Source organism: Mus caroli, unplaced genomic scaffold, assembly GCF_978045245.1.
Source record: "Mus caroli unplaced genomic scaffold, Mus_caroli_1 scaffold_9, whole genome shotgun sequence".
NCBI lineage: Eukaryota > Metazoa > Chordata > Mammalia > Rodentia > Muridae > Mus > Mus caroli.
In genome coordinates, this window is record NW_028227264.1 from 45246970 (window position 1) to 45259378 (window position 12409).

At 37.7% G+C, this 12409-nt stretch overlaps 1 non-coding gene across 1 annotated transcript; it reads right to left on the reverse strand.

The window, feature by feature from the left end:
- Positions 1-10404: 10404 nt before the first annotated feature.
- On the reverse strand, positions 10405-10568 carry LOC115032233 (U1 spliceosomal RNA). Its single transcript, XR_003837887.1, has one exon. It is a non-coding gene; the product is annotated as a U1 spliceosomal RNA (small nuclear RNA).
- Between the last annotated feature and the right edge of the window lie 1841 nt (positions 10569-12409).

The window sequence follows — 12409 nt, forward strand, 5'->3', positions numbered from 1 at the left end:
CTTAGGCTCCACTCTTTATAACTAAGGTCTCCCCTCCAGGGGAAATGATGAAGGTCCTTGCTTGTCCGAATTGTTTTATTTGATGGCAGATGTAAATGCATATACCTTACTCAGAGTGAACCAGAGATTAAATACCCTTTAAAGAAAGGAAGCTCCTTGGCTGAAGACTCAGGGTCTATCTAGGTAACTCATTAGCATGGAGAACTCCAGGTTTTTGTGCTACATGACCGATTGTCATGGTCCATTCCATGGTAGGAATTTGGTAGGGAACTAGCTCCGTGCCTGCTTTTCTCAATTCTGAGATTGCCCAGGGTTTGAGCCTGTTCAGCCTTACAGTTCTGTCTATCTAGTACTCCACAGGTCTCTTTAAGCCTCTTTTATATTTTATTTCTTTTACATTCTGACTGCAATTTCCCCTCCCTAACTGTTCATCAGCTTTACATTTACATCAATAAATGTAAAGTATTTTATGTGTTGCTTTGAAAAAGAGATAAAATGAAAGTAAAGAAAGTACACTTGAATAACTCTGAAAAATGGACAGGTTAGCTGAGGTACTGATGGTTAGCTTGGTACGTGACTGTACTGAGAGAGTGGCTTCTAGGAGGATAAGCACATTATCATGGGAATGGAGTAATTATTCCACCCCTCACTGTGGCATGAATTTAGGTAAATCAGATTTTCTGTGTGGACTCCTGGCCAGTGGATTTACAAGTCCAACTGAATTAGCTCTTGAGGAAGACAGTAGTATGTAATGTTTTCATTTTTATTCAAGCAGATCAGAATGCCATGTCTGAAGGCAGGACAAGATGCAGATTCTCTTATTTTGATCAGTATGAAATAGCTTTTTCTTAATACATCTAAACAGAGCCCTAAAATCCATTTTCAGTGGCCTCTACCACTACTGTGGGTGGTAGTCCTCATCTCAGTTTAGTCCTTAAAATCAGTAGGAGACAGGCTGGAGTTGGAGAATAAATACAATTCATTTCCACCATGAAAATTTAGTTTACTTTAAAACTGATTACAGGAAAGGATTACTGTCTTGACTGGAGTTTTGGTCATACCTTACTTCTAAGCAGCAAGCAGAGGTGCTCATTAAGGAAAACATAATTAAAAGGACTAGTTACTTTCTGGTACTTCTGACCACTAGATTAAGGTGGTGTGATCGTTTTAATAGGAACAGCCTCCATAGTTCTGTGGCTTTGTTGCAGGAAGTATGTCACTGGAGTTGGATTCTAAGGTTTCAAAGACCACACCATGTCCATGTCCATGTCCATGTCCAGTCCAGGGTAAGTGCTTTCATTCTCTTTGGTTTTAGCCAAGTACACGAATCAGAATGATTTATTTTGGAGTCCCTGCATAACATTTTTTTTTTTATCTCCTGTCCCCATTTGTGGCAATACCTAATAATTGTACCCTTACCCAAATTCAAGAATTCACGGTTTTCAGAACTTATTTTTCCAATAATTGCAAGTTTAGAAATAAATTTTAAAAAAATAATAATTTACATTTTAAATAAATTGTAAATAATAATTACAAATTGACATTTTCCCTGTGTCACATGCCCCCAGACATGGATGACATCTCATATTTTATTTCTTGTCTCACATATTACATAAAAATTGTAGTTTTCTCTCCCCTCTAAGTTCCCCCAACAATACCTCCTCTTTTCTTTCAGAAAAGGGCAGGTCTTCAAGAAATATCAACCAAACATGGCATATTTGTAGTAAGACTAGGTATTACCCATTGTATTAAGGATGGACAAGGTAACCCAGGAAGAGAAAAAGAGTCCCAAAAGCAGACAAGGATTAGGGACAACCTGAGTTTTCACCATTAGAAGTCCCACAAGAAGACCTGTTGAGGTTAAAATTAATTGGAGGTTAATATCCACTTTAGATCATTCAGTTCCCAGATAAAAGATACAAAACTTTTATATTTATAATAATCCTAAATAGCACTAGAGTTTGGCAGTTATCATTCCTCTAAAGTATTTTGTATAGTTCCCTGTCAATAACCCTGAGCTATGACTTGGTGTGGTCTGCCTGGGCTGCTTTTACTCTGATTGGCCAGCCCTCATGGCCAGTTCTCATGATCCCTTTCCCCATGGTGTCTTTTCCACTCCCCTTCCCTTTCTCTCATCCCTAGAGATCCTCTTCAAACCCCAAGCCCTGGGAACCAAAGCTTTAACTTCTTATCTTCTGCACAGCTAGCTATAGGCTATAAGCATCTTTATTCAGCCAATAATTTTAAATTAAAAAGTAAAGTTACATAACATTATATGGTGTACATGAGGATTTTCTCATCCCTGAGGCAATCAGTTCTTGAGGATCAGGATTTAGCATTTCAATACATAGCAACAGGACCAAACTTCAACAAAACATGTGATATATGCAGAGGGTCTGGGTCAACCTACACAAGCTCCCTTATTGTTTTTTTTTAATTTTTAATATTTTTATTACATATTTTCCTCAGTTACATTTCCAATGCTATCCCAAAAGTCCCCCATAGCGCCCCCCACTTCCCTACCCACCCATTCCCATTCTTTTGGCCCTGGCATTCCCCTATATTGGGGCATATAAAGTTTGCAAGTCCAATGGGCCTCTCTTTCCAATGATGGCAACTAGGACATCTTTCGATACATATGCAGCTAGAGAAAAGAGCTCCGGGGTTCTGGTGAGTACATCATGTTGTTCCGACAATAGGGTTGCAGATCCCTTTAGCTCCTTGGGTACTTTCTCTAGCTTCTCCATTGGGAGCCCTGTGATATATCCAATAACTGACTGTGAACATCCACTCCTGTGTTTGCTAGGCCCCGGCATCGTCTCACAAGAGACAGCTATATTTGGGTCCTTTCAGCAAAATCTTGCTAGTGTATGCAATGGTGTCAGCGTTTAGAAGCTGCTTATGGGAAGGATCCCTGGATACGGCAGTCTCTAAATGGTCCATCCTTTCATCACAGCTACGAACTTTGTCTCTGTAACTCCTTCCCTGGGTGTTTTGTTCCCAATTCTAAGAAGGGGCACAGTGTCCACACTTTGGTCTTCATTCTTCTTGAGTTTCATGCGTTTAGTAAATTGTATCTTATATCTTGGGTATCCTAAGTTTTGGGCTAATATCCACTTATCAGTGAATACATATTGTGTGAGTTCTTTTGTGATTGTGTTACTTCACTCAAGATGATGCCCTCCAGGTCCATCCATTTAGCTAGGAATTTCATAAATTCATTCTTTTTAATAGCTGAGTAGTACTCCATTGTGTAAATGTACCATAATTTCTGTATCCATTCCTCTGTTGAGGGACATCTGGGTTCTTTCCAGCTTCTGGCTATTATAAATAGGGCTGCTATGAACATAGTGGAGCATGTGTCCTTTTTACCGGTTGGGACATCTTCTGGATATATGCCCAGGAGAGGTATTGCTGGATCCCCCGGTAGTACTATGTCCAATTTTCTGAGGAACCGCCAGACTGATTTCCAGAGTGGTTGTAAAAGCTTGCAATCCCACCAACAATGGAGGAGTGTTCCTCTTTCTCCACATCCTCGCCAGCATCTGCTGTCACCTGAATTTTTGATCTTAGCCATTCTGACTGGTGTGAGGTGGAATCTCAGGGTTGTTTTGATTTGCATTTCCCTGATGATTAAGGATGTTGAACATTTTTTCAGGTGCTTCTCTGCCATTCGGTATTCCTCAGGTGAGAATTCTTTGTTCAGCTCTGAGCCCCATTTTTTAATGGGGTTATTTGACTTTCTGGAGTCCACCTTCTTGAGTTCTTTATATATATTGGATATTAGTCCCTTATCTGATTTAGGATAGGTGAAGATCCTTTCCCAATGTGTTGGTGGTTTTTTTTTGTCTTATTGATGGTGTCTTTAGCCTTGCAGAAGCTTTGCAGTTTCATGAGGTCCCACTTGTCAATTCTCGATCTTACTGCACAAGCCATTACTGTTCTATTCAAGAATTTTTCCCCTGTGCCCATATCTTCAAGGCTTTTCCCCACTTTCTCCTCTATAAGTTTCAGTGTCTCTGGTTTTATGTGAAGTTCCTTGATCCACTTAGACTTGACCACAAATCAATGGCCTTTCTCTACACAAAGAATAAACAGGCTGAGAAAGAAATTAGGGAGACAACACCCTTCTCAATAGTCATAAATAATATAAAATATCTTGGCTGGCTCTAACTATGGAAGTGAAAGATCTGTATAATAAAAACTTCAAGTCTCTGAAGAAAGAAATTATAGAAGATCTCAGAAGATGGAAAGATCTCCCATGCTCATGGATTGGCAGGATCAACATTGTAAAAATGGCTATCTTGCCAAAAGCAATCTACAGATTCAATGCAATCAATCCCCATCAAAATTCCAAATCAATTCTTCAACGAATTAGAAAGTGCAATCTGCAAATTCATCTGGAATAACAAAAAACCCAGGATAGCAAAAACTCTTCTCAAGGATAAAAGAACCTCTGGTGGAATCACCATGCCGGACCTAAAGCTTTACTACAGAGCAATTGTGATAAAAACTGCATGGTACTGGTATAGTGACAGACAAATAGACCAATGGAATAGAATTGAAGACCCAGAAATGAACCCACACACCTACGGTCACTTGATCTTCGACAAGGGAGCTAAAAACATCCAGTGGAAGAAAGACAGCATTTTCAACAAATGGTGCTGGCACAACTGGTTGTTAACATGTAGAAGAATGCGAATCAATCCATTCCTAGCTCCCTTATTGTTAATTGAGACTCTGTGATCCCCTCTAAGCCTAGGAGAGTTGATTCTGAGGCTTCTCTTCTGGTTGCCTTGACCCCTCTACTTCTTTCCTCCCTTTATTCACCAGGATTTCCTAAGCTCATCCTAGTATTTGGCTCAGGGTCTCTGCATCTGTTTCCATCAGTTGCTGGATGATGCCTCTCTGATTAAAATTTTTCTAAGCTTCTGTATATGAGAAGAATATCATTAGGAATAATTTCATGGACTTTTTTATGTTGGGGTATATATGTGAAGCCTTGTCTCTTTATATTCAAATTCTTAATTCTGTACTAGCAGAGCTAATGGCTCATCACCAGTCTCATATTTTATAAGTATTTGTTTCTCCCTCACCTGTCTAAAGCATTTTTGAATTGTAGCTGATTGGCTTAAATAAAGGTCTGGCAGCCAATATCTGTGCAGGAAGTGGAAGGTGTGACTTCGGGGTAGAGACAAGGATTCTGAGAGAAGAATTGAGGAGTAGGAAATTTTCCAGTGGACACAAAGGTGAACTGGTGGACGAGAGCGAAGCATAGAGGTACACCTGGACACGTTGTGGGATGTAATAACAGATTTATTCTGGATAGAGTCGGCTATAGACTGCCCAGCAAAAGGCCCAAGCTTTAAAATATTAATGAGCCCCTGTGTCATTATTTATATATCTGTCAAGTCTGAGAAAGTCCTGCTATGTTTTGTTTGTTTGTTTTTGGTTTTGCTTGTCATGTTTTATTCTATCTCAGGTCTCTAGGCTGTCCTGCCTCTGGTTCCCAGCTCTCCAGGCAATGTCAGGTGTGGGTTCCCTCTCATGGCTTTGGTCAAAGTCTGGGACAGTCTTTGGTTGACCCCAGCATATATTGAAGGCATGCCAAATTGTATTTTGAATGCTTTCTGGCTGGGTTAATGTTCCAATCCCTCCACTGGAATTCTTCCTGACTACAGAAAATATTCATTTCAGGCTCCATCTCCCCCATATTAGGGGTCTTAGCTAAGGTAACCCTTGTAGATTCCTGGGAATATCCATTGTACTAGGTTTGTAGTTTGTCTCCAAGATGCTCCAGTATTCTGGTTGTCTCTACCAGTACTCTCCTCCTCCATCTCCCCATGCCCCTGTTCTGATCACTCTTGTTCCCATTCTCACCTGGCCCCAATTCACCCACATTATCTATTCTACTTCTTCTTTCCAAGGAGATTCATTGAGCCCTCCTTGTTATTTAGGCTCTCTGGGTCTATGGATTGTAGTTTATTATCCTAAACTTTACACAGCTAATAACTACTTATAAGTGATTACTTGTTTTTTCTAGTACCATCCATTTGTATGCAAATTTTTTGTATGCAAATTTTATGAAGTCATTTTTTAACAGCTAAATAATACTCCATTGTGAAAATGTACCACATTTTCTTTATTCATTCTTCAGTTGAAGGACTTCTAGATTGTTTGGAAATAAAGATGCTCTGAACATAGTTAAGCACCTGTCTTTGTGTTAGTATAGTGTCTTTTGGGTCTATGACCAGGAGTGGTACAGCTAGGTATAGAGGTGGGTTCATCCCAGTTTTTGGAGAAACTGCCATTTTGATTTCAAAAATGGCTGTACGTTCCCACCCCCACCAGTAATGGAGGAGTGTTCTGCTCACCACATCTTTGCTAGAATGAGCTGTCACTTATATTGTTGAACTTCTCCATTCTGACAGTTGAAAGATGGAGTATTAGAATCTTTTTGATTTTCGTTTTCCTGATGGCTAAAGATGTACATTTCATTGTTTCTTGTCTCTTTGAGATGCCTCTGTTGAGAATTATCTGTTTCCATCAGTACTCCATTTTTAATTGGGTTATTTTGGTTTGTAGATATCTTCCTTCTTGAGTTCTTTATATATTTTGGATATTAGCCTTCTGTTATATGTGGAGGTGGTGAACATTGTTTCCCATTGCCAAAACAGTAGGCTTCTGCTTTGGTGTCCTTTGCCTTACAGAAGCTTTTCAGATTCATGAGGTCTCATTTCTTAAGTGTCAATGTTATCTACCATGGACATTTACATTGTTCCTATACCTTAGCTATTGTAACTCCAATGAGCTGGAAAGCAAAGGAGCTTCTTTGACAGAATTGCTAATTCTGTTTTCTTTTTCTATATCCTCACATAGGATTACTGAGTCATTCATTTGTTTAATTTGTAGTTACTCTAGGATTCTTTGTATTTTCCAAAATAATTATACCATTTTATACTTCTGCTACCAATGGAAAAAGTTTCCACTTTTCCTTACATTCCTCAACATTTGATATATTTTGTCTGTTTGAAAACAGATATTCTAGCAAATATGAGACTCTACCTTCTTGTGGTTCAATTTGTATATCCCTGGTAATTATTGATGCTAATGACCTTCTACTTTTAAGTAATATTTTTATTTATTATTTAGAAATTTCACATGTGCTCCCATCCTGTTTCCTTTTAAGTCCTCCCAGGTCAACCCCCAAGCTTTATGTGAAAAGAAGAGAAATAACAAGAAAAAAGGTCCAATTTGTGCTGCTCATATACTCAATGGGCCATTATGAAACTTTCAGTGGCCAGATCCTTAAAGATAACTGATACCTTTCTCTACCACACACCTGCTAGATTTCATCAACTGTGAAGAGCTACACTTCAGCATCCTTATCACAACTTCTAGAATTTTTCTTCAATGACTTCCAATATAGACTGTTTCTTTTTTGTCTGGGGCAGTGGTGATGGGAGAGAAATTGTTCTCTTTATCTCTGCAAATTGCTTTCAAGTAAAAATGTATAAAGAGAACCTAAATGTCTTCTAACTAATGTGGTACTTGGCTACGTACAGATATATTAGGAATACATTACAATTTTCTGTTACAGGAAATATTAAAAAATGAACCTGCCACCTCTCTGCGCTCTTGCTTCTTTCAACCTGCCAACTCTCTGGTCCCACCTGGCCACATTCCTGCTCTAGTACTGGCACTGGTGGGCCACAACACTATGTCCTGGTGGTGTCCCACTGGCTCTGTCCCACATTCCAATAACTAAGTAGACCTGCCATCCTCCTGGTTTGATAACATAATATCCAGAAAATCAGTAAAAACAAGACTCATTGCTTATAGTTAACCAATCAGATTTACATATCAGTAAATTCTCAATACACAAGATGCCAATATAATAATTTTAGAACCAACTAATAATGATAAAAGCTGCTCACCAAGATTAGACAAATTGTCCTGATATTCCTAACCTTTATGATATCATAACAACCTGTGGCTGGTCATAGCCACATTGATTCATGCTCACCACTATCTTCCTTTTTCACTGTCTCTGCAACTCTTAGCTTTGCCTCCCTTTTCCCTGTCCAGTTACAGACCTCCCAGTGCTCTAATGTAATTGGACAGGGAAAATACTGCGACATATCACCCTTTCTGTTTAAATAAATAAGTAAAAACTTTTTCTCAAAATATAAATTGAGCACAGTTACCATTGAGTGTTGGCAGATTCATTTATTAATATTTCCCATAACAATTTTCTTACATCAATTTTGGGAAATGAGAGTTGACAGTATTATAGAAGTTCAAATTTATGTTGATTAATGCAAAGAAAATATCTTCATTATCAGACACCATTGTTACCAAGAGTTGCTTTGTTTTCAAGGTGGAAAGGATTTTATTTAAAGCATTCCAATTGAGTCTGCATTTTGCCTCATAATTAATTTAAAGGCTGTCCCAAGTAAAGAAAAAAAAAATCCTGGTTTGACTAATAAAACAAGCATGACTTGCACAAGTATATATATCTATAGAGTCCCAAATGTTGTTTAGCAATTTGATCATAACATTGTGATGATGTCTATTTACATTCATGTCTTAAAATTAGTATTAACCATTTATATTTACTTAAGTCAATTTCATTTTTGTTTTTGTGTCACCAGCATGTGCTTTTATTTCACTTGGTAAATTGTTAAATTTCAAACTTTTAGCAGGATATACTTCATAGAAAAACTTTATCATTACTACATTGTGGCAAATGCTATTACAAACAGTACAGAAATTGCTGTAGTGTTTATATATATATTTGCGAAGGTTTTCAGGGATCATCAGTTATATCGTCATGGCAGGCAAACATTTGGTAGTAAAAAGCACATTTTGAAGGTGCTATTCATTCAACCAATAAAAACCCTTGAATTGTGATATGTTAAAACTATCATCTGAAATAAATGTCCAATTTCCTAAGCAAGCAGGAGTAGCTTGTTACTTAAGGATGATAATTTTTTTCAAAGCCAAATTTTGAAAAAGAAATAATATCTAAAAATTTGTTATCAGCCACTTTATAAAAGGATTGACACATGGAAATAAGCCCTTCTGTTGTGTTGCAGTGTAAGTAATCTGTCCAGATGAGAGGTCACCTGTCACAGTCCTGGGCTTTTAGGGTGGTCTGAAGCACTGGACAAAACAGGGTTGAAAGAGTTTCCTTCTATGATTATGGTCAGGGGCAGAAAAAGATGATGAACTATTTCTTAACTCCTCAATTTTACAGAGCATATCAGGATAGCACTGCATCTTCTGGGCAGGAGCATCAGGAATCATGAACATTTTTATATTAGATTAGTTTTTACAGAATATGTAACTAAGAAAATCTATGGGAAAAGATTTGCTGTCTCAGTATAGAAAGATGAGCAGAAGAAGGAAAAGAGGAAGGAAGGAAGGAAGGAAGGAAGGAAGGAAGGAAGGAAGGAAGGAAAGGAAAGGAAGGAAAAAGAAGGAAGAAGGAATGGAGTTTGAATGAGTATTGCCACTTGTAGACATTATGATAGCTCATTTCATATGCAAACAAATTATCTGAGAACAGAAAAATGCAGGCATACATCAATCCACTAAAGGCAATGTTGGAACTGATTTTCTATGAATGTTGTAAAAGAATAAGCTGAGTGTAATTGCCTAGTTACCTTGCAAAGACATACTAAACAGAATAATATTTCTGTCAAAGTGATATAATAGGGTATGTATGTGTGTGAGTCTTTGTATGTGTATATAGGAAGCTATTCACACTGAAGATGAAATGATTCTATTAGGAAATCCTAGAACTCTTTTAGCAGGTTCATGAAAGGCAATTTTCTTCATCAATAAACCATTGATCATTTAGCTTTTAAGAAATATCTATAATGTTCTTCTGTCCATCCCCCAAGTTACTACCAATTTCAATGATTTCCTATAAGGATTAAAATCTCAGGAAAGATTTTGTTCTTTAGAATATAGTTCACTACTTAGTGATGATACAAAGTTAAATCAACCAAGAGAAAATATACAGAGTATACTATAACTAAACATTATTTGAAATTTTTAATTAAGAATTATTTTTATCTTTTATCTTTCATGTGTGTGTATGTGTGTGATGATGATTTTGAACATGGGCACATGAACTCTATAAAACAGGTGTGAGGTCAGATAATCTTGAATGATGGTCCTTTACTTTCATCTCATTTCTTTTTTTTTTTTTTTCTGTCCCCGGATCCCTTCATCTCATTTCTAATTATTCCAGTCTTGTTGTCTTTTTGATTTCCAGCTACTGTTATGTTTCCACTTTCCATCTTGCTGGAGAGTTGTAGAGGGTTGGGAATCACAGTTGCATGCACTACAATATCCAGTGGCCCTCTCTGTGAGCCCCCAATTCCCAAAACACCTCAGGGGAGAGAATGAATGCAGTCTTCCACTACCACAAATTATGCAGTTAAATTTCCTACATTTGGGGTAATCACAGTGGACAATGCATTCAGAGTGTAATGAGTCATCCTCTCCCTAGGAAAACTGCCTTTGTGATCATGATATCTCCCATGCCAGGTTAGTATGTGATACCCAGATTTTACATGAGTTCTGGCTAACCAACTCCAGGGCCTTCTACTTGCATTGTATCAGTTGAGGTATCTCCCCACCCAGGGCTTTTGTCTTCTCCCAGGGTAGTCACAAGTAGAGTGCTTTGTTCTCTCAGCAACACCGTGTTTTAAAACTTACCTAGAGTTACTAACCAGGGATGGTCATCCAAGGCTCATTATCTTATCTGGGATAATCACTAGCATAGAACACTTGTATGTTAGTCTTAACTACTCAGTATCAGAGGTAAAGCTGGTGACCCAGAACTCCAGGTAAACAAAACAGCATTCACCATAAACATCACCTCTGTATTAGCTCTCTGATTTGATCCCAGGCCTAAGGCATATGGAGACACATCTTCAGCCTATTTTGGTATTTGGAAGCCACCTCTCAAATATAGTGCCAGTTCTGAAACCTTTTGCAATGTGTAGGGTATATCTGATGAGATTACCCTTACTGCATATTAGAAAGTCTTTGACTACCTCCCCATTTGTGCTACTTACTACAGGAAATTTGATATAACATGTTTTCACATTATATTTCATTAAAACATGGTAGCCATTGCTCATTTTCTATAGAAAAACATATGTACAGAAAAAGTTCAGGTATAAAAGTTATACCAGAATTTGTTTCTCCAGGAGAATTTTGGGGGTATCATTGAGGTTTAAAGTGAAAACTGCTATTGAGAGTTTACCTACCAGAACACATCTACAACTAGGCTTTGGGAATTAGGCAGACAAAAAAAAAAAAAAAGGAATTTAAAAGAGGCAGCTGCAAGGACAGCAGAGTCCAAGGACAGGTCTGCTTAGCAAGACCCCTCAGCTTAGAACTTGGGCAGTCCAGGAATAAGGCATTTTTGTTATACATGTAAACCTAAAAGCAAGTCAATCATCAAAATGACAGAACAAGTTGCTAATTTCATAATGATGTTTCATAGATATGCCAATAATTTATTGCCTTAAAAGGATATACATTTACTTTCCATTCAGTTCTCTAGATGAGAAGACTCAAACAATTACTATAAGATTACAATTAAGTTCCTGTTAAAATGGTACTTGACGTGGAGGTTCTTGAGAACATTTTATTACCTTTTACCAGTATCCACCTAGACTGCTGGGTTGTGGCTCCTTTCTCCATCTTCAATGTGTACCTCTCTAGCCTTGGCTATTCTTTTGTTTCATGCTCCCATTCTGACCCATGTGTCCTCCCACTTTCTCTTATTAGGACCTTACAATCTTATTGGACCTACCCAATAACCAATAGTTATCAGCCTCCTTGTCTGTCTCAAGTTCTTCACCTAACCATATTGATGAATTCCTTTTCCACTTAATGCAATATATTCATAAGTTCCAGGATTTTGAGGTGATATTCTTAGGTGTCATTATTTTTGTTATTATAAAAGCAAGCATCATGTGCACAGGAATAGCTGGGGTTGAAAAGCCTTGTACTAAATGCTGCTGTCTAAGGTTAAGTATCCCAGTCAGTTTCTAAAAGAGTATGCCTATTGCCTTATTTACCCAGAAACGCCCATCAATTAATGAATTGGCCATAAACCCCCTATATCCTATCAGCACTTTTAAAGGATTTTTTCATAGTTCAGGCAATTCAGAAAATCAGCCATTGGTTTTCAAGAGAAAGTCATTATATTAAGGATCCATTTAAGCTAAGAATTATCATAGGAATTGCCATTATAGCTGCCATTTAGTCTACATTCACTCTATATTAAATTTTCCAAATCATGTATCTACATTTATACATTTACTGCTATACACTTTAAAGTTGATTTTGGCATTTCTTTAAAAAGAAAGTGAATCTAAGT